Consider the following 22,572-nt stretch of genomic DNA (forward strand, 5'->3'; position numbering starts at 1 on the left):
TCTCCTCACGTTCGGTCTGTGGAATCGGTGCGTCAGTATTTGATGTGGTTTACGAAATATATCCAGTGGTAACGTTAGGTCACTCACCCTGTATAAATCCTCACCTCTATGAGCAGTGTCTCGTCCTCTCGTTCACACATACGTACACACTGACACTCACACACAAACCCTCAAAACACATTACAGTATTAGATACTCCGAAATTCTTCTATTAAGCTGAGGTCATTCTCAAGCAGATACGTTTTCAGTTTGCATTTGAACTTTACTATGTATGTAGAGGATAGTTCAAACTATTTGTAACAAACGTCTAGGGATGAGACATCACATGACGGGTTACACTTTTGACCTGCAGTCGTCGCTCGTTGGCGCTGGCAGCAAGCCACATACTCAGAGGAGTGTTGGTGCATGTCATAGTACGGTTCAACGAGGAAGTGTTCAGGCGTTTTCAGACGTGCTAATGGTGACTGTGTGTCGAAAATGGCTCAAAGAACATATATTGATGACGTTATAAGGGGTGGAATATTAGGGCGGCTGGAGGCTGGTCAAACACAGCATGTCGTAGGATGGGCCCTCCGTGTGCCACAAAGTGTGATCTCAAGACTATGGCAACGGTTCCAGCAGACAGGAAACGTGGCCAGGCGCTACAGTACGGGACATCCACAGTGTACAACACCACAAGAAGACCGATATCTCACCATCAGTGCCCGCAAACGGCCACAGAGTACTGCAGGTAGCCTTGCTCGGGACCTTACCGCAGCCACTGGAACGTCTCCAGACACACAGTCTACAGACGACTGAACAGACATGGTTTATTCGCCCGGAGACCTGCAAGGTGCATTCCACTGATCCCTGCTCACAGGAGAGCCCGTAAAGCCTGCTGTCAAGAACACAGTACATGGTCATTGGAACACTGGTCGCAGGTTATGGTCACGGATGAGTCCAGGTATAGTCTGAACAGTGAATCTCGCCGGGCTTTCATCTGGCGTGAACCAGGAACCAGATACCAACCCCTTAATGTCCTTGAAAGGTACCTGTATGGAGGTCGTCGTATGATAGTGTGGGTGGGATTATGATTGGTGCACGTACACCCCTGCATGTATTTGACAGAGGAACTGTAACAGGTCAGGTGTATCGGGACGTCATTTTGCACCAGTATGTCCACCTTTTGAGGGGTGCAGTGGGTCCCACATTCCTCCTGATGGATGATAACGCACGGCCCCACCGAGCTGCCATCGTGGAGGAGTACCTTGAAACAGAAGATTTCAGGCGAATGGAGTGGTCTGCCTGTTCTTCAGACCTCAGCCCCGTCGAGTACGTCTGGGATGCTCCCGGTCGACGTATCGATATGATGATCATATGCCATATTGATGTCGATGTACATGCGCAGGAAACAGTGGCGTTTTGTAGCACATGTGTTTCGGGACGGTTTTCGCAACTTATCATCAATACTTACAGATCTGTGTCGTGTGTGTTCCCTATGTGCCTATTCTATTAGCGTCAATTTTGTGTAGTGCCACGTTGTGCGGCACCACATTCTGCTATTATCCTTAATTTATGAGCATGAGTGTATATTGCGTTGGGAAACATGCTGTGTCTTGTGCCAAGGGGCAGTGAGAGCAAACGGTTAGGTGGCTTATAATCTACATCCAAGTGACTACTCTACAATTCACACTTACGTGCCTGGCAGAGGGTTCTTGGAACCACCTTCAGACTGTTTCCCTACTGTTCCACAGTCTAAAGCACAAGTGGAAAATGAACACCGAAATCTTTCTGAACGAGCTCTGGTTTCTGTTATTTTATTGTGATGATCATTTTCCCCTATATAGGTTGGTGGTAATAAAATATTTTCAAATTCAGAGGAGAAAGTTGGTGACTGAGATTCCGTGAAAATATCTCCCCGCAATGAAAAATGCCTCTTTTTAATGTTTGCCATCCCAACTCGCTTATCATACCAGTGACACTCTCTCATCTGTCTCGTGATAGTACAAAACGAACTGCACATCACAGAATTTTGGCATTGTCAGCAGTTGAGACATACGGCGAATAATGGTACCCCTCAAGGAAATGGCAGCAAGGGATGGGAAAGAACACCAGGTACGCTCAGTGTGTACAGCTGGAGACCTCATTCAGCATGCAGAAGAGACTATTCCAGCAGCGACTGAGTAAACAGCGTACAACCAACTACAGATTGTGGCGCACGTTCGAATAAATTATGCCTGTCGTCTGAGCTCCGAGTTCATACTTCGATCATTCCAACGCCTAACGGACGGGGTTGAGGATACCAGCCCTTGCTCACGGAATTTCAACGAATCTCACAATGTGCAGCATTGTTCCCGGAACAGATCGTGCCTCCCGTCTCTGATTCGAGTGGAAGGCTTCGACAAGAGGCTTCAAAGGTTCTGTAACTTCTTAGACTTGGCCATAACGCGGAGAGTTATAGGGTAGACGTAAATGTTCCAGATGTGCACTACACATCAGAGGCAGCTACCCAGGTAGATGACTGTACGTGGGGTGCACACAAGGGTTTCGTGGATTATGTGTCTCTCCATCCAATTCAGATAACGACAGCTGTAGGAAACCCAGAAGATGTAACCGAAAACTATAGACAAAACCTCAGATCGCTTGTACGTAAGTTCCCTAATCATACTGTAATCATTGGAGGAGACTTTAATCATCCAACAGTCAACTGGAATAATTATAGCTGCAGTGGTGATGGACGTGACAAGAAATCCTGTGAAATGTTACTAAATGCCATCTCTGTAAACTACCAGGAATAGATAGTTCAGAAGCCCACTCAACTCATGGTGGAAATATATTAAATCTAATAGCAACAAACAGACTTGACCTCTTTGAGGTTTTCCACATCAAAACACTTACAGCAGCAATAAATACCAAATTACAATGGGCAACTGAAACAAGCAGAAAGATATGTTCAGCAAACTAGTCATATAAGCAGAATAGTGTCATATCTCAATGAGGAACTCGATAGTTTTAGTTCATAACAGGAGCATGTAGAGGAACTATGGCTCAAATTCAGAGTAACAGTTGACCATTCACCATATATGCAAGCAGCAGAACAGTTCATGATGGAGAGATCCTCCATGGTATACGGGCACAGGAAAGAAACTTCTAAAGAAACAGAGCCTACTGTATAACAGCTATAAAATGAAGCGAAGGGCTACAGATAGAGAGATGCTGAATCAAACTCTTTTTGCAGTCAATGGAGTAATGTGTGAATTCTTCAGTGATTGCCATATCAGAATATTGCCTAAAGATCTTTCATAAAACCAAAATCACTCACGCATAAGGCAGAAACTGAAGCTGAAAGTAGCAAAGAAGAAGGAGAAATGTTTAGCTCTGTTTTCAAATGTTCCTTTACAAAGGAAAATCAAGACTTATTGCCCCAGTTTAATTCCTGTAGTACTGAAGAGATGAGTGAAATACATATTAGTGCCAGTGCCGTTGGGAAACAACTAAAATTGCTAAAATTGAGCGAAACACCAGGCCTCGATCGGGTCTCTATCGGGTTATATATCCCATTTGAGGCTGAGTTACACCCTCTGTCAACTATAATTTATCGTGGATCCCTCGAACAAAAGACTGTGCCCAGTAGCTGGAAGAAAGCACAAGTCACGTCTTTCGGCAAGAAGCGTAATAGAAGAGATCCACAGAACTAGGGTCCAATATTCTTGACATTATTTGTTGCAGAATCTTATAACATATTCTGAGCTCAAACACAATGCGAAGCCTCGAACAGAGAGACCTGTTCCATGCAAACCAGCATGGATTTCTTAAACACAGATCATGTGAAAGCCATCTCTCACTTTTCTCACATGACATCCTGAAAGTCATGGATCAAGGCAGTAATGTGAATGCTGTGATTTGTCGATTTCCGAAAAGCGTTTGACTCAATATTACACCCACGCTTCTTATCGAAAATAAGATCGCATGGGGTATCAGACGAAATTAGTGAATGGATTAAGTATTTATTGATAAGGAGGACACAGCATGTTATCTTGAATGCACAGTCATCAACAGATGGATAACTACCTTCTAGTGTACCCCAGGGAAGCCTTTTGGGACCCCTGCTGCTCGTGTTGTATATTAATGATCTTGAGGATTATATTAATAGCAACCTCAGGCTTTTCGCGAATGATGTAGTTACTTACAACGAAGTACAGTCTGGACGAAGCTGTACAAATATTCAGTCAGGTCTTGATAAGATTTCAGAGTGGTTCAAAGATTGGCAACTTGCTTTAAATGTTCACAAATGTAAAATTGTGCACTTCACAAAACTAAAAAAAAAAGCTTAGTATTCTGTGAATATAATATCAGCGAGTCACATATGGAATTGGTTAACTTATATAAGTACGTGAGTGTGACACTTAGCAGGGACATGAAACGGAACGATCACATAGTCTCAGTCGTGGGTGAAACAGGTGGTGGACTTTGATTTACGGGCAAAATAGTGGGTAAGTGCAGTTAGCCTACAAAAGAGATTGCTTACAAATCATTCATACAACCGGTTCTAGCATATTGCTCGTGGAAGCCATACCAAATAAGACTACCAGGGGATATTGAATACATACAGAGGAGGGCAACACGAATGGTCATGGTTTAATTTGACCCTTGGGTGAGTGTCACACTGATGCTGAAAGAACTGAACTAACAGACTCTTGAAGATAGGTGGAAACCCTACCGAGAATTTGCTTGTTAGTAGTAACAAAGTTTCAAGAACAGGCTTTCATTGATGACTCTAGGAATATACTACATGACCCTACACATGGCTTTCATAGAAATCGTGAAGACAAGATTAGATTAACTGCAGCATGCACAGAGGCATTTAAACAATCATTCTTCCTGCACAATCATTCTTCCCACACCAAAACTGGTACAGTGGGATGTACGCTATCCTCATGCACTTTACATTAGATTCCTGAGTATAAACATAGATGTAGATGGTCGTGAAATTGAAACCACAGTGGAATCCAATAATGTTTTATTTGAAATATTTAGCTACACGTTCCAGCTACTTCTCTACATTGTCGCTGCTCAGATTTAGACATTTTGTCGTAGTGTGCTAACAACTTTCCAACACCCTCGTCGTAGAAGACAGCCGCATGTCTTTATGCTACTTTTCTGCACTTCTCAGCAGCTCGCTGTCTGTGCCAAAATGCTGTCCTCATAGCCAGCGACTCATGTGAGCGAAGAGATGAAACCCAAAGAGAGACAAGTTCTTGCTGTGTGGTGGGTGATCAAACACTTCCCATCGAAAACCCTGCAGAAGAGTCGTCGCGTTTGCTGCGTGCAGCCGAGCACTGTTATGAAGAGGGAAACGCATGACAGTTACGTTACATGGGTTGCATGAAATCAGTCAGCAGCAGGCACTTCACACTTGGCGGGAGACTCTGTTCCAGGCATCTTTATGTGCTCTCTGGGTGCTCAGAACTGGAAAGTACTGGGTAGCGCGATCGGCGGGCATACTAGAGATACTGCTTCATCGGATTTTCATTGTGGTTTTCGTTTCGTGCCCGATCAGAGGTTGAAGAAAAAATAGCACTCGTCATGTGCTCCATATGAAAGGAGGCAGGCTCATCAAAGTTAGAAAGGAGATAGGCTCAGCAAAGTCTGAGTTTCCGTTTTGCGTCCAAAATGTCTTTCACCATTGAGAAACGCCCAATCTTAACGTTTTGCTGTTGAAAATCATTATCAATTTACTGGGGTAGGTAGTATGCAGTATACTGGAATAATGGAGCCAGTCAGTTCGGTGAATTCTCGTCATCCCAGGGTTGGAAAAAAGTACAGGATGCTTGGCTTCGACGGGATACATCAGTGAACATTTTGTTGTTCCCCATGACGTGACGTAATCACTCCTAGACGTTTCCTCCATACAGTCCCGACGACTAACCATGCGATTCACATATTTTTCGAGCCCTCAAGAAAGACATTTGCCACCGTCGATTTCCTTCCGGGTCCAATCATGGTTCCACAGGCAACCTCAAACATTTTTCCATGAAGGCATTGACCGTCTTATATCACAGTAGGATCAACGTATTAACAGTTATGGCGTTTACTTCTGAAATAATAAACAGTTTACTTTTTCTATCTGTCTCGTTTTCATTTGAATGTCCCTTATATTCTGCTGGTTTCACTCGACAATTAGACGTTCATTCCTTTTTCTCTATTGTTACCTGTGACCTAAATTCATTTTACAAACCAAAAAGGTATCTGTCACCTCGTCTTTATTTCAAAAGTTGTGGAACATTGTTTGTTAAGCATTTGTGTGCATGTGTACTCACAGATCAACGGCCCATGCTATCTTCTCGGTATGTTATTGTCTACGTTGCAATAAAACTTTTTCTTATGAAAATGTGACTCATCTCATTAAGCTGATTAAATACTCCATCTCCTAGTTAATCCTATGTGCAAAGAAAACATGGTTTCTGTTTTCTGTTAAGTGCATGGAGTTCCCACTTGTTCACTATATTGTGGCGTTAGTCGCAATACTTTTTTAAATACTACATCTTGCCTCGCTAATGTCTTTCATATCGCTAACGCTATTCTATTTTTACCAGCTGTGTATGTCTACTCCCTTACTCTTCAGTAATCATTGGCAGAAACCACATCGCCTTAAATCTCCTAATACCTCAGTCTCTATCAAATAAGTAATTGGCCGACATACACATTACCTTAAGTAATCTCAACAAACATAACTCATTTTGGCCAGCTTACTTGTTGGCTGTTCCCTAGTACACCATAAACCTCATTGGCAGGAGCATCCTTTCGCTACTAAACTTCAACATAAATCGTATTGGAGGAAATACATCTCGCCTAATAAACTGTTTCTACAAATACAAAACATGGTTCATACTTGACACCTTATTATGACCACGAGAGAGTGTACTAGCTGTGTGTAAGACCACTTACTTAGTTTTGCCTAATAGACTTCTTCTGCTGCGGCGAACGTATAAAATACTATACAATGATATGTTTTTCGGTGTAATTTGTTTCTTAAGATCTTTGATGATCTTTTTTTTATATTTTAAGTAACTGTGATCATTGACAAACAGTGCACATTAATGAGACTCATGCTACTATTGACTTCGTGTATATTAGGAAATAATTTATTGTTTCACTGTATGGTTTGACTCATAAGATAAATTTGTTCTCTAAATCAAGACATGCTATTGCTTGTTGCCTTTCTAGATACCCAGAATGCTTCACAATGTCTTGGTTTCATTTGTTCTTTACATATAATCGCACATATTGGTATAATACTGTCATGTCTCCATACTATCTTTCATACTTACATAATGTTTACATAAGCATATCTATTTTTACTTTGTGCATATACTTTTCTCACTACTCTTAAATTACTTTGCTCCCTTCTCTAAAACTTAAATCTAATAGTGAAGAATAATGAATACGACAGGTGTAGATCTGAATTACAGAATAGGAAAGAATTGAAAAAATTAAATAATATTGTCAGATAACTCGGGCTCATGGTAGTCTTTAGTTACGTGGCATAGCAAAGATTGCTTGCCCCCTTATATAATTATTCAGACCTCATTTGCAGCAACACAACAACATCGTATGTACTTCTACCGTTACTGCTTTCACATGCAAACCAACGACATTGCAAATGCCTTTGGTAATCACTGTTCACATCTGAGCCACTTTAAATATGCATGCATCCCAATGGAATACTTTCTGTTGTGCGCATTGCATTGGACTCTAACTGACTCATGACGGCCAATGACCAAACATTTCTTTCTCTTTGACAAAGTGCAAACTTCGCATGCAGTTACGTAAATATGCTGCGTCATTTTTACTAATGCTATTTTCTCTTTTTTCCCCGATGACACCGTAATTACTCTTCGGATTTAACCTTCCGTGTAAGTTTAGTGATATTAACTGCCACAGTTTCGTTCACTACTTCGGTAAATTTCTCTTTTTCCGCGAATTCTCTCAAATTGACTTGAATCACATTAGTGTTGTCTTTATAGACGTTGTATCAGTCCATGCACCCTGAAGTGAATGATCTGTATGGCCGAGTTCACTAACCACATCCTTTGTTTTGACAACATCACTAACTTTAGTGTCTAATGTTTCAATACCAGTGTCACTCATATTCGCTTGGTCTTCACCAACCGACTCTACACAGTGATCGGTTTGAGATGTCAGAAAAGTAAAACGCCATTTTCAAGAAAATATTGCTTATCAAATATTGCTTGTAAACGGTACATACATATGTAGGATAGTATGGAGTTTGTGCCTGAAGTTTCTGTCACACCACAGTAGCACACAGCATGTCCGCCATTGCGAATGCACCACATATCATGCCTCGCAGCCATCTTGCTCCACGTGGTGTGCAGCATTTCTGGAATGATTTGCTGAAAGGCCACTGTAGTCTGCCTTAGTGGGTCGATTTGCTCTGTGCCCTTTGTGCATACAGTGTTGATATTTGACAAAGCCGCCCCCCCCCCCCCCCTCAAACACAAAAAAGTCTTCAGAAGTTAGATGGGGGCTATTAGGAGACGCAATATCCCCAAGATTGGCGATCTTTTACAAAAGCTCGAAATTTAGCGAGGACTTCAATGCGAGATGATTATATCAGTTTTTACAACGAAACTTTGTCTCGAAACCTGGCAGAAAATCCAAAGATCTCCTGGTCGTATGTGAAGTATGTTAGCGGCAAGAAACAATCAATGCCTTCTCTGCGCGATAGCGATGGAGATACTATGGAAGACAGTGCTGCCAAAGCAGTTACTAAACACTGCCTTCCGAAATGTTTTAAAAAAAGAAGACGAAGTAAATATTCCAGAATTCGAATTAAAAACAGCTGTCAAGATGAGTAATGTAGAAGTAAATATCCTCGGAGTAGTGAAGGAACTTAGATCACTTAACTAAAAACAAGTCTTCTGGTTCAAATGGCTCTGAGCACTATGGGACTTAACTTCTGAGGTCATCAGACCCCTACAACTTAGAACTACTTAAACCTAACTAAACTAAGGACATCACACACACCCATGCCCGAGGCAGGATTCGAACTGCGAGCGTAGCGGTCGCGCGGTTCCAGACTGTAGCGCCTAAAACCGCTCGGCCACTCCGGCCGGCGCATGTCTTCAGGTCCAGGCTGTATACCAGTTGGGTTCCTTTCGGAGTATGCTGATGCATTAGCTCCATACTTAACAATCATATACAACCGTTCGCTCGACGAAAGATCCGTACCTAAAGACTGGAAAGTTGCACATTTCACACTCATATTCAAGAAAGGTAGTAGGAGTAATGCACTAAATTACAGGCCCATACCGTTATCGTCGATATGCAGCAGGATTTTGGAATATATATTGTGCTCAAACATTATGAATTACCTCGAAGAAAACGGTGTATTGACACACAGTCAACATGGGTTTAGGAAACATCGTTCCTCTGAAACACAACTAGCTCTTTAATCACATGAAGTGTTGAGTATTATTGACAAGGGATTTCAGATCGATTCCGTATTTCTGAATTATCGGAAGGCTTTTGACACTATACCACAAAAGCGGCTTGTAGTGAAATTGCGTGATTATCAAATGTCGTCTCAGTTATGTGACTGGATTGGTGGTTTCCCGTCAGAGACGCCACAGTTCACAGTAACTGACGGAAAGTCATCGAGTAAAACAGAAGTGATTTCTGGCGTTCCCGAAGGTAGTGTTATAGGCCCTTTGCTGTTCCTTATCTATATAAACGATTTTGGAGCCAATCTGAGATGCCGTCTTTGGTTGTTTGCAGATGGCGCTGTCGTTTATCGACTAATAAAGTCATCAGAAGATCAAAACAAACTGCAAAACGATTTAGAAGAAATATCGAAATGATGCGAAAAGTTGCAGTTGACCTTAAATAACGAAAGGCGTGACGTCATCCACATGAGTGCTAAAAAGAACGCGTTAAACTTCGGTTACGCGATAAATCAGTGTAATCTAAAAGCCGTAAATTCAACTAAATACCTAGGAATTACGATTACGAACAATTTAAATTTGAAGGAACACATAGAAAATGTTGTGGGGAAGGCTAACCAAAGACTGCGTTTCATTGGCAGGACACTTAGAAAATGTAACGTACTAAGGAGACTGCCTACACTACGCTTGTCCGTCCTCTTTTAGGATACTGTTGCGCGGTGTGGGATCCTTACGAGATAGAACTGACTGAGTACATCGAAAAAGTTCAAAGAAAGGCAGTACGTTTTGTATTATCGCGAAATATGGGAGAGAGTGTCACAGAAATGATACAGGATTTGGACTGAACATCATTAAAAGAAAGGCGTTTTTCGTCGCGACGGAATCTTCTCACGAAATTCCAATCACCAACTTTCTCCTCAGAATTCGAAAATATGTTGTTGACACGTACCTACATAGGGAGAAACGATCACCACGATAAAATAAGGGAAATCAGAGCTCTTAGGGAAAGATATAGGTGTTCGTTCTTTCTGCGCGCTATACGTGATTGGAATAATAAAGAATTGTGAAGTTGGTTCGATGAACCCTCTGCCAGGCACTTAAATATGATTTGGAGATTATCCATGTAGATGTAGATGTAGATACCACTAAAACATTAATGGAAAACGCAATTTCAATGTTTTACAACAGGTATTTCCTTACAAGACTGTGTGTAACAGATCTTTTGAGTGTTCGAAGATAACACACTGGAAGAGTACGCTGAGTGGCGCTAGGGTACATGAGTTAGCTGTCTATTAATAAACAATTCTTTTGCGCACAACTTACAGCTTATAAATTACTAGCATCTGTAAAAGATAATAAAAACCCTTTCATAAGAGTTTACAAATTCTAGAAGTATCAATGGAGGCATGTTGCACTCACTTATGAGGAATAGGTGCCGCCCATCATTGCTATTTGCGGGAATGCGAGCAAATGCATGTATACAGGAAATGCAAACAATTTGAGAATGTGCAGTCTTGGAACCCCATCCATCAGTTCCGTCAATAGCATATGACAGCCATGCCAGACTGGCTTATCGACACTCCTTAAACCCCAATCATACGTTTAAAGCACCATCCAAAATACAATCGTGTAAAAACCAGTGCAATATTACTGCTATGGTACGCTGGCAATTGTACTACTTTACATAACCTGTTCTCTTTTACTACTGTTGCATGTAACAGTTCTTTCTCCAGTAATCAAATAAAAGTCTTACAGAAATAGAGATAACTATGTAACAAACCACAGCTGTAATTTATTTGCTACAATCAAAAATTAATAAAAATAATAGAAATTAGTAGAGCGGGTAAGGGAATAGGTTTTGAAATGTTACAAATAATACTCTGTGGTTTTATGTCCATAAAAGTATTTTCTGTGCCTAACCAACATTGTAAAATACCGTGCCGCAATTATGCTATTCCACAAAGCATTCGCTTTATTTTATTTAATGTTGTCATTTTATAAAACATTTGTAGTTACAGCTCTATAAACAGTTTTAAGGGATTTTTGAATTAGCCTCAATCTTGTTCACCCCTTCAATCCAACCCCCCCCCCACCCTCTTTAATGGAACCATGACATTTTATAATGTTTTCTGTTCACAGAAAACAGTTTACGCTCATAGAATCACAGAAGACCTTATGTAACATTTCTAAAGGTATTCCCTTCCCACCCTCTACTAATCTCTATAACTTTTATTAATTTTTAATCGTAATATGTAAAAGTACAGATATGTTTTGTTAACCGTGACATGTGATGTAAATAAGAGAGTACATGCAATTTAAGGTAGCACAATTGCCACTGTATCATTGCAGTAATATTGCACTGGATTTTACATCACTGTACTTCGGATGGTACTTTAAACTGATGTTTGGGGGTTAAGGAGTGTCGATAATGCAATCTGGGATGGATGTCATATGCTATTGATGGAACTGGTGGATGGGGTTCCAATATTGCACCTACTCAAATTGTTTAAATTTCCTGTGTGCATGCACATGCCCCACTGGCAGAAACAGAAATGTGCTACGTGTCTCACCTGGTATTTCTAGACTTCGAAAATTCTTATAAAATGGTTTTTATGAATTTTTTCTGATGCTGGTAATTTATGTGCTGCAAGTTGTATATAAAAAAATTGTTTATTAATATGTAGTTGGACTCACATACGCTAGCACCACTCCTCGTACTCTTCCAGTGTGTTATTTTCCACCACTTAAAAGATCTGTTACACAGAGTCTTGTAAGTAAATACCATTTGTAGAACATTGTAATTGCTTTTTCCATGAATGGTTTAGTGATTAAATTGTTTTATACGATGTAACGATGAAAATGCAGACCTAAGCAAACAAATGCAGCGTGTACCACACATCCAGCGCCATATAGTGGTTTAGTACATTTCGCTTCCAATTTGTCCTTTGGTAGCAGTTTTCACTTGTCTCCTGACTCAGAATGTTGACGAGATACAATGTATCTAATGAACAATTTTATATGATTGACATAACACTGGTGAGCTAGAAAGTGGTATTCTACTCATTACACTATGACTGTAATCAACGGTGAAATGTAACATATTTTCATATCTTATGATTCCAGTTTTGTGTTGTATTTTATAGCCTTTGAAAATGACGGAGGGTGATCTTCGAAATAAAAAAAAGTGTGGTCAAGATATCAGAAAAAATGGTTCAAATGGCTCAGAGCACTATGGGACTTAAGTTCTGAGGTCATAAGTTCCCTGGAACTTAGAACTACTTAAACCTAACTAACCTAGGGACATCACACACATCCATGCCCGAGGCAGGATTCGAACCTGCGACCGTGGCGGTCACGCGGTTCCAGACTGAAGCGCCTAGAACCGCTCGGCCACAAGGCCGGCAAGATATCAGAAAAGTTATTAAAGTTTATATCTTATGAACTGTAGATTACAACTGTAGAAATTGCAAAAAGGTAGGAAATTAAAGAGATGGGACGTGGATAACTTGGAGGAACCAGAGGTTGTTGGGTGTTTCAGAGGAAGCATTAGGCAAAGATTGATTGGAGCAGGGGGAAAGGATAATATAGAAGACGAACGGGTAGCTTTGAGAGATGAAATAATAAAGGCAGTAGGTGAACAAATTGGTAAAAACACAAGACCTAGTAATCCTTGGGTAACACAAGAGATATTGAATTTAATTGTTGGAAGGAGAAACTGTAAAAATGCAGCAAATGGAGCAGTTGAAAGGGACTACAAACGTCTAAAAATGAGATTGCTAGGAAGTGCAAAAGGGCTAGTGGGAATGGCTAGATGACAAATTTAAGAACTGAGAAGTATGTATCACTAGAGGAAATATAGATACCTCCTAAAGGATAATTAAAATGGCCTTTGGAGAAAAGAGAGGCAGCTGTACGAATATCAAAAGTTCAAATGGAAAACCAGTCCTAAGGAAAAAAGGGCGAGCTGAAAGGTGGAAGGAATATATAAAGGTTCTATACAGGATACGAGCTAACATCCCAAAGATGTTCGGGCTCACATGCGGTTCCTCTTCGTCGAAATGTCTTGGCTCAAACACGTCCAGGGGTTGAAACGCACGTGTCACATTACACGCCCTAAATTAGACACTTGTGACACTTTGGTTAAATTGGCTGGCTGATGGCAAGTCTGCAAAATTCTATGAAAGAAATTTAATGTAACATATAATAACAGTAATAATAATATGGGAACTAAAATAACGAACCATAATTGATGTAGGCCACACAGTTGCGACTTGGTTAGAATAATGTTTATTCAGAAAGAAAACTAACAGCGAAAGTGGTCGAATTTAGAATTACTATTACACTTGAGTGCATATCCATCTGACACAGTTCGATCATTCACAGTCTCACCGCGAAACACAAGTCCTATACTCCACCTAGATATTTACACGAAAAGTTAGAGCTCACCGCTCAGAGACTAAGTACCGCGATACCACACGACGCGAACTTTTCTAAGTCGTTTCACTTCCTACCTGCCTAAAGACCGACTGTCCACTTTCGTGTCTCAATCAGAACTATACCCTTTGATGTCTACAGCCGAACTGTCCGCTTTCGCGCCGGCCGGTGTGGCCGAGCGATTCTAGGCGTTTCAGTCTGGAACCGCGAGACCGCGACGGTGGCAGGTTCGAATCCTGCTGCGGGCATGGATGTGTGTGATGTCCTTAGGTTAGTTAGGTTCTAAGTTCTAGGGGACTGATGACCTCCGATGTTAAGTCACATAGTGCTCAGAACCATTTTGTCCGCCTACGCGTCTGCACCAGCACTGTCCCTCCGCCCGTCCCCGGCTGCGTTATCGGCACACCGAATATCCTCGCTCAACTGACTAGGGCAGTTCTCTTTCCTGAAGCGGTACATCTGATTAGCTACAGCTTATTCCACATTATTTTACATTTTAACATATTTAAATAATCAAAGCTTGAACACTTTCACCTTCTAAATAAAGTAACAATAATATCCATGACATAATAAACGCTACATTCTCTTACATAAAACCTTTACAATTTCCTTCTTAGTTTTGAATGCCACGGCCAGTAGCCTTGCACCAGTGCGCTTTCTGATAAATAAATAACAAAAGTAACTATTAGGCACTAAACTTTACAACAAATATTTATTACCTAATGATTTAATAAGGTGTCATGCTGTCATCTTTCAATGTGTTTTGTGTGGTGGAAATGATGATCTGGTGCTGGTGTTTAACTGAAAATACTGATAGTTTAAATTTACTGCATCTTTTAAACAAATAAAGTTACAGAGTTGATATTTACAACGTTTGTCATTTTAATGATGCACTTCTATACGAAATGTCGATCGTTAAGATCGACCAAAGCGATCAGATTTTAGCATTCAGATCATTGTTACAAAACTTGTTAATTTAACTTTAACAGTAAATCCTAAACTGTTATAGATATGATCAAAATTGAAGTTTTATTGGGATCACCATGAAAATTTATGGAGAATGGTAGATTAAAATTACTGTGGCTTCATTCCCTGAATTACTACTGAATTAAATAGTTTTCATAAATGTTTCCCTTTATGGCTGATCTTAGGTCCGCCATATTTAACACTGCTACGTCTCCTTGGCCACAAACGACTCCTACTGGGTTTCCCTATGACGTAGGTTCGTCTGTCTCACTCGCACACTACAACGCTAAGGTCTCAATAGACAATAGACGTCTGTGAGTTTCCCCATCTCGGGCGAATCTGCACTCTTTGTGGCAAACGATCCTGAACGGCAAGGTTCGTTTCACAGTTCCTGAAGGCTGACTCTTTCTGCCATATATTTAAATGAGTGCGAAATGCTTGTTATTTCACAAGGGGAGATGTACTTGAGGGCAATATGATGGAAATGTAAGAGGAGGTAGATGAAGATGAGATGGGAGATATAACACTGCCAGAAGAATCTGATGAAAATGAAAGACCCAAGTCCAAGCAAGACCCCGGAAGTAGACGACATTCCGCCAGAACTGCTGATAGTCTCAGGAGAGCCAGCCATGACAAAACTGTTCCGTCTGATGTGTAATGTGTATGTGACACGCGATATACTCTGACTTCGAGAAGAATACAATAATTCCGATTCCTAGGAGTGCATTTTCTGATGTGTGCGAATATTACCTAACTATCAATTTAATGAGACATGGTTGCAAAATACTAACACGAGTTCTTTACAGAAGATTGGAAAAGCTGAAGAAGACGACCTCAGGGAAGATCAGTTTTGATTGCAGAGAAATGTAGGACACACGAGGCAATACTGACCTTATGACTTCTCTCCGATCAAGAAGGTTAAGAAAAGTCAAACCTACGTATATAGCATTGTAGACTTAGAGAAAGCTTTTGAATATGTTTACTGGCGTACTCTTTGAAATTCTGCTGACAGCAGTGGTAAAATACAGGGAGCGAAAGGCTATCTACAACTTGCACAGAAGCCAGATGTTGGTTATAAGAGTCGGGGGCATAAAAAGGGATGCAGTAGTAGAGAAGGGAGTGAGACAGGATTGTACCCTATCCCAAATGTTTTTCAATTTGTACACTGAGCAAGCAGTACAGGAAACCAAAGAAAAGTCTGGAGTGGGCATTAAAGTCCAGGAAGAAGAAATAAAAACTTTGAGATTTGCCGATGACTTCGTAATTCTGTCAGAGACAGCAGAGGACTCGCAAGTGCAGTTGAACGGAATGGGTAGTGTCTTGAAAGAAAGATGTAAGATGAACATCAACAAAAACAAAACAATGATAACAGAACGTATTCGAACGAATCAGATGATACTGAAAGAATTAGATTAGGAAATGAACACTAAAAGTAGTAGATGAGGTTTGCTATTTCGGCAATAGAAGAACTTATGGAGGCTGAAGTAGAGAGGATATAAAATGTACACTGGCAATGGCAAGAACAGCGTTTCTGAAGAAGAGAAATTTGTTAACACGGAACATAGATTTAAATGTTAGTAATTCTTTTCTGGAGGTTTGCCTGACGGGTAGCCTTGTGTGGAAGTGAAATGCGGGAGATAAACTGTTCATAAAAGAAGAGAACACAAGGTTTTAAAATGTAGTGCTACGGAGGAATGCTGAGGATCAGATGAGTACACCATGTTACCAATTAGTAAGTACTGAATAGGATTTGGAAGAAAAGAAATTTGTGGCATAACCTTACTAAAGGCGGGGATCCGTGGATATGACTCATTCTGACACATCAATTTATCACACTAGAGGTAAGTGAGGGAGGGGGGGGGGGGAGTAAAAACCGTAGACGGAGACCAAGAGAGGAATACAGCAAGCCGACAGAATTATTAGGATATGAAGAGGCTTGCACGGGATATAGTGGTATCGAACCTGTCTTCGGACTAAAAGGGCCACAACAACAACAAACTACATTCACGTAAAGGCAGCCAATGTCGAAAAATAATTGAAGTACTTTGTGAACAAAACTCATTGACTACCAGGCAAGGGACATTTCGCTTTGGCCTCATAGCGTTTCGCTTAAACAAATATTTTTACTATTTTGCCTGTAGCCCAGGGTTCGATTTGAAAGTTATTCACGGAGTCTAGAACAAGAGGTGAGAGAAAAAACGTATTACTTTGCAGCGATTGGCAACCAACTTTGATCTGTGCGTTAAAAGGCGATCGAAGACTTTTGTCCTACTCTACTTGTAAGGGGCTGTTTATTTTGGCGAGGCCTGTACCGCACTTTCCCCAGTTACTCGGGAGAACCGCAAGCGAAAAACACACCTCTAGGAAAGGCCGATCGGTTAGAGAATTTTCACTGCGCGCCGTCAGCTCTTCAGCGCGTCTCCGGCGCGTCAGATTAATCCGACAGCTGAAATCCTATTAGGGACAACGTAATTGAAGGAGTCAATTTGCATCCGAAATAGAAGAGGACGACGACGACAAGGGAAATCAAGCGCGCGCGGTTCGTACTAATGAAATTATCTCCCCATTCAGCGCGGATCCGACCGCAAAATATGGAGGAGTCGGAGCCCTCAAGACAAGGCCGCCGGCGTGGGTATTCGCGAGACGTATTTTATTAACTCCATCTCGGGAGGTAATCAGATTTCCTGCGCTTCTTATACCGCTAGTTCAGGCTTTATGGACCGCGCGCGACTGCTGAATTCGTGAAAGCGAAAGTTCTTCGAGCTGTTGCCTTTCTCGTAGAGGAAGGAGAAAAAAGTCATTCGCAACTTTAAATGGCCGATGCTTATACATCTGTTCCCCGCTCTGCTTTTTATGGCCTCTATTTTGCGAAATAGGCGGCAATATAACCGCAATTGCCGGAGGTCTTCTAAGAATGATAAAATGTGAAATGTGTTCAGGCTCGTCATTTATTGTTGTTATTGAACACACATGATTCAAGGCGAAATATGCTGTCGTAATCGAAAAAAAATGAAAAGAAGGTACCATTACATGGTCTGAATTGTATTTCTAAGCACCAACGCCTTTTTTTATTTCTTTCCGATGTGGTCAGATGGGGACAAGTGTCGATTTATCTTGTGTCTCATTAGCAGTTTTCTTTTGCGCCAGAACTTTATTCACTGTATCTGTTTCCTTTCTTCAGATCACTTTATACTTGAAATTAATCACAAAACAGTGTAGATCGCGGAGGCACGCTTATTACAAGGTGATCGGTTTCGGTCATTACATGATCATCTTCAGATCTTCAGAAGTGTAATATGGTTCAGGATTTAAACTAGGAGGATACATAAAAAGTACTTATTATTAGCTATAAAGTTACAAAGCACTGATATACCCTTACTGATGGACAATGGCTGTACACGGAGCAGGAATGACAACAGTCAATTGTTGTAGAGAGCAGCGCGGCTATTTCTTACATAATGGAGGCTCCGCCTACAGCTGACAGCACACTGTCAGCGTTAGCCAACTAGGTATAAATCGAAAGAATCGTACACAAAAAGATGTTGTTGTTGTTGTTGTTCTGGTCTTCACTCCGAACAGTGGTTCCATGCAGCTCTCCATGTTACTCTATCCTGCGTAAGTTTCTTCGTCTCCAGATAACGACTGCAACTTACAGTCTTCTGAATCTGCTTACTGTATTCATCGCTGGGTCCCCCTCTACGATTCCTCTCCCCCCCCCCCCCCAATACTTCTCTCCAGTATTCAATTGGTGATCCCTTGATATCTCAGAATGTGTCCTGTCAACCATCCCCTTCTTCTAGTCAAGTCGTGCCACCAATTCCTCTTCTCCCCAGTTCTATTCAGTACCTTCTCGTTAGTTACATGATCTACCCACCTAATATTCAGCATTTTTCTGTTGTACCACATTTCGAAAGCTTCTATTCTCTTTTTATCTAAACTGTTTATCGTTCATGTTTCACTTCCATATATGGCTACACTCCACACACATACTTTCAGAATAGACTTCCAGACCCTTAAATCTGTATTTGATGTTAACGTTTTTCTCTTTTTCAGAGACGCTTTCCTTTCTGGTGCCTGTTTATATCTTATATCCTAGTTACTTCGGCAATCATCAATTATTTTACTGCTCAAATAGCAAAATTCATGTATTACTTTGTTTCATTTCCTAATCTAATTCCTTCAGCATCACCTGATTTAATTCGACTACATTCCATTATCCTTGTTTTGATTTTGCTGATGTTCATCTTATATCCTAGTTTCAAGACAGTGTCCATTCCGTTCAGATGCTCTTCCAAGTGCTTTGCTGTCTCTGTCAAGATTACAATGTCATCAGCTCACAGGTGCCGACTCCATGGGGCCTGAGGGGGCCCGAGTCACCTCAAAAACTCGTTTGTGGGGTGGAGCCCCATCGATAATTTAAGAAACTTATTAGTTATATTATGCTTTGTAAAATCACAAAATTATGTTGGAATTTTTTATTTTCCTTGTTTGACGATTGTTACCTCTTAAAATACATTCAGTAATGAGTTAAAAATAATAATTATTACGGAGTAAGCAGTTTAACTGAAAAGGAGTGGTGTGAATCAAGATAGTGTTACGGTGCTGCGGGCGCACTTAGAATTTGTCCTGGTGAGCAAACCTTCGGGTTAAGTCCGGCGCCGATGGGCCAGCGCTGCGGCTGCGGCGATATCAAAAGGACTGGAGCAGAAGTGCCTGGAACCCTGACTCTTCAAGACATTCGAACGCTGCGGCTACATAAAGCCCACCCTGCTGTCGCAGTCATTCAGTGCGGATAGTTTTGTTCAGTGCATGCTGCAGACGTGCTTAGTGTTCCAACTTTAGTGCCTAGTGGACTATTTTATATTACTATATTTTATTCATTTACTTTAGTCTCTCAGTGTATTGTGAATTAAGTTTGCAATGGATAAATTTGTTACCAAAAAGGCGCGCTTGACGATACTGCAAGTCAACCTCCAATAATTATTGTGTCGTCAATTGCTTCGTCGTCTTCAGGTGAGAACCATTCACAGCCAAAACCTGGACAATCACGTAAGGGAAGATCATTTCAGAAGTCTTGGTTGATCAAGTATATATGGCTACAATATGAAGCATCTACCGAAAAAGTTTCTTGCAAAACCTGCAAAGAGGCAGATGCTAAAAATCCATTACAATTTTCTTCAAAAAAAGAAGATGCATTTACTTCTGTAGGGTTTTGTAAGTGGAAAAAGGCTTTGGAAAAATTCTTCCTTCATGAAAATACGTTTACACATAACGAAGGTGTTCTGAATCTAAATTCTATCACTAACCGAAGTGTGGCCTCCGAATTGAATGAGCAGCTAGATTGTGATATGAAGAAAGGCCGTTTAGCTCTTGAGACAATTTTTACTACCGTGAAATATCTATGCCGACAAGGACTAGCAATTAGAGGGCACGAAGATGAAAACTCAATTTTTTTTTTCAATTGTTGGAACTCCGAAAGAATGACATACCTGAGTTTAAAGATTCGCTAGGGCGTTCGGGGTATAAGTGGACGTCCCACGATATTCAAAACGAGATCATTGATCTACTAGGAAAGCCTGTGTCGAGAAAGGTATTAGCTTCAATCAAGAAGACTGAACATTTCTCTATTATGGTTGACGAAAGAAGTGATTCTTCAATTCACGAACAAGTGCCATTTTGTATTCGTACTGCCGATGATTCCTTAATCATCAATGAAGACTTCATTGGCTTTTACGAGACCCTCACCACTGAATCACAAACTCTGTTTAGTATTTTAAAAGATATTTTTGCTCGTCTTGATTTGTCAATGGATAACTTAAGAGGACAGTGCTACGATGGTGCCTCGAAAATGAGAGGTAAGTTCTAAGGACTAAAAAAGCTAGCTTTGGATATACAACCACAAGCACGTTATGTGCACTGCATTGCTCACAGTTTAGACTTGGCAGTTGTAGACAGCCACCACCATCTTACGTCTATGAGGGATATTACGGCTTTAGCCAAGGACTTAATAAACACCGTAAGGGAATCCAACAAATGAATGGGACTTTTCAGAAGCATAATCTGTGAGAGCGCCAACGACCGAGCTGGTCTACCACCCCTTTGCCCGACTCGATGGACTATGCGAGCTTCTAGTGTCTTGAGAATATTGAAAAACTTTGAAGAACTTCTAAAGTTTTTTGAAACATTTTCTGCGGAGGACAAATCAGAGGCAGGTTACAAATGTGCAAGCTACCTTGAGTCAATGCTACAATTCAAGACTTATTTCTTTTTACGTCTTTATCGCCTATTTGAGGACTTTATTTGTATATTCAATGGAAGGCGTGATAGTTTTGAATACTTTTGGGAATTGTGTTCGAAAGAGAAACCTTCACAAGTTAATGATCCTTCGCTTCCACGGAATTGAAGTATACCAAAGAAGTAAAACAATGAAGCCAGCTCACCGCACACTTTCAAAACCCCAAAGGAATACTGCAAAGCTATTTACACTGAAGTTTGTGAAACGGTGCAATCTTGCATTACTGAGCGGTTTGCTTCAACTGGACTCACACAGGTCATTACAATTGAACAAGAGTGCTTGCTTTTAGTAAACAGAGTTGTAACAAATTTGGAAAAATCAACTGAGTTTTTTTTTCAAAAATGACATAGACATCGAGAGACTGCGCTTAAACTTGAATATGTTAGCCGATATCGCTTATAAAAAAACAGCTGGTCTTAAAAAACATTTGTGGTGCAAGGAAGTACATTACACAAGAGCCTGCAGTTGAAGAAATGTTATGTGAAGTAGTGAAGTGCATTAAGCTTCTCCAAGTAGTTCCAATCACTACAGCAATAGCAGAACGGTCATTTAGCGCCCTTAGACGTCTGAAGTCTACATCTACATCTACATCTACATTTATACTCCGCAAGCCACCCAACGGTGTGTGGCGGAGGGCACTTTACGTGCCACTGTCATTATCTCTCTTTCCTGTTCCAGTCGCGTATGGTTCGCGGGAAGAACGACTGTCTGAAAGCCTCTGTGCGCGCTCTAATCTCCCTAATTTTACATTCGTGATCTCCTCGGGAGGTATAAGTAGGGGGAAGCAATATATTCGATACCTCATCCAGAAACGCACCCTCTCGAAACCTGGCGAGCAAGCTACACCGCGATGCAGAGCGCCTCTCTTGCAGAGTCTGCCACTTGAGTTTGTTAAACATCTCCGTAACGCTATCACGGTTACCAAATAACCCTGTGACGAAACGCGCCGCTCTTCTTTGGATCTTCTCTATCTCCTCCGTCAACCCGATCTGGTACGGATCCCACACTGATGAGCAATACTCAAGTATAGGTCGAACGAGTGTTTTGTAAGCCACCTCCCTTGTTGATGGACTACACTTTCTAAGGACTCTCCCAATGAATCTCAACCTGGTACCCGCCTTACCAACAATTAATTTTATATGATCATTCCACTTCAAATCGTTCCGCACGCATACTCCCAGATATTTTACAGAAGTAACTGCTACCAGTGTTTGTTCCGCTATCATATAATCATACAATAAAGGATCCTTCTTTCTATGTATTCGCAATACATTACATTTGTCTATATTAAGGGTCAGTTGCCACTCCCTGCACCAAGTGCCTATCCGCTGCAGATCTTCCTGCATTTCGCTACAATTTTCTAATGCTGCAACTTCTCTGTATACTACAGCATCATCCGCGAAAAGCCGCATGGAACTTCCGACACTATCTACT

The sequence above is a fragment of the Schistocerca cancellata genome, chromosome 9 (assembly GCF_023864275.1).
Source record: "Schistocerca cancellata isolate TAMUIC-IGC-003103 chromosome 9, iqSchCanc2.1, whole genome shotgun sequence".
Lineage (NCBI taxonomy): Eukaryota > Metazoa > Arthropoda > Insecta > Orthoptera > Acrididae > Schistocerca > Schistocerca cancellata.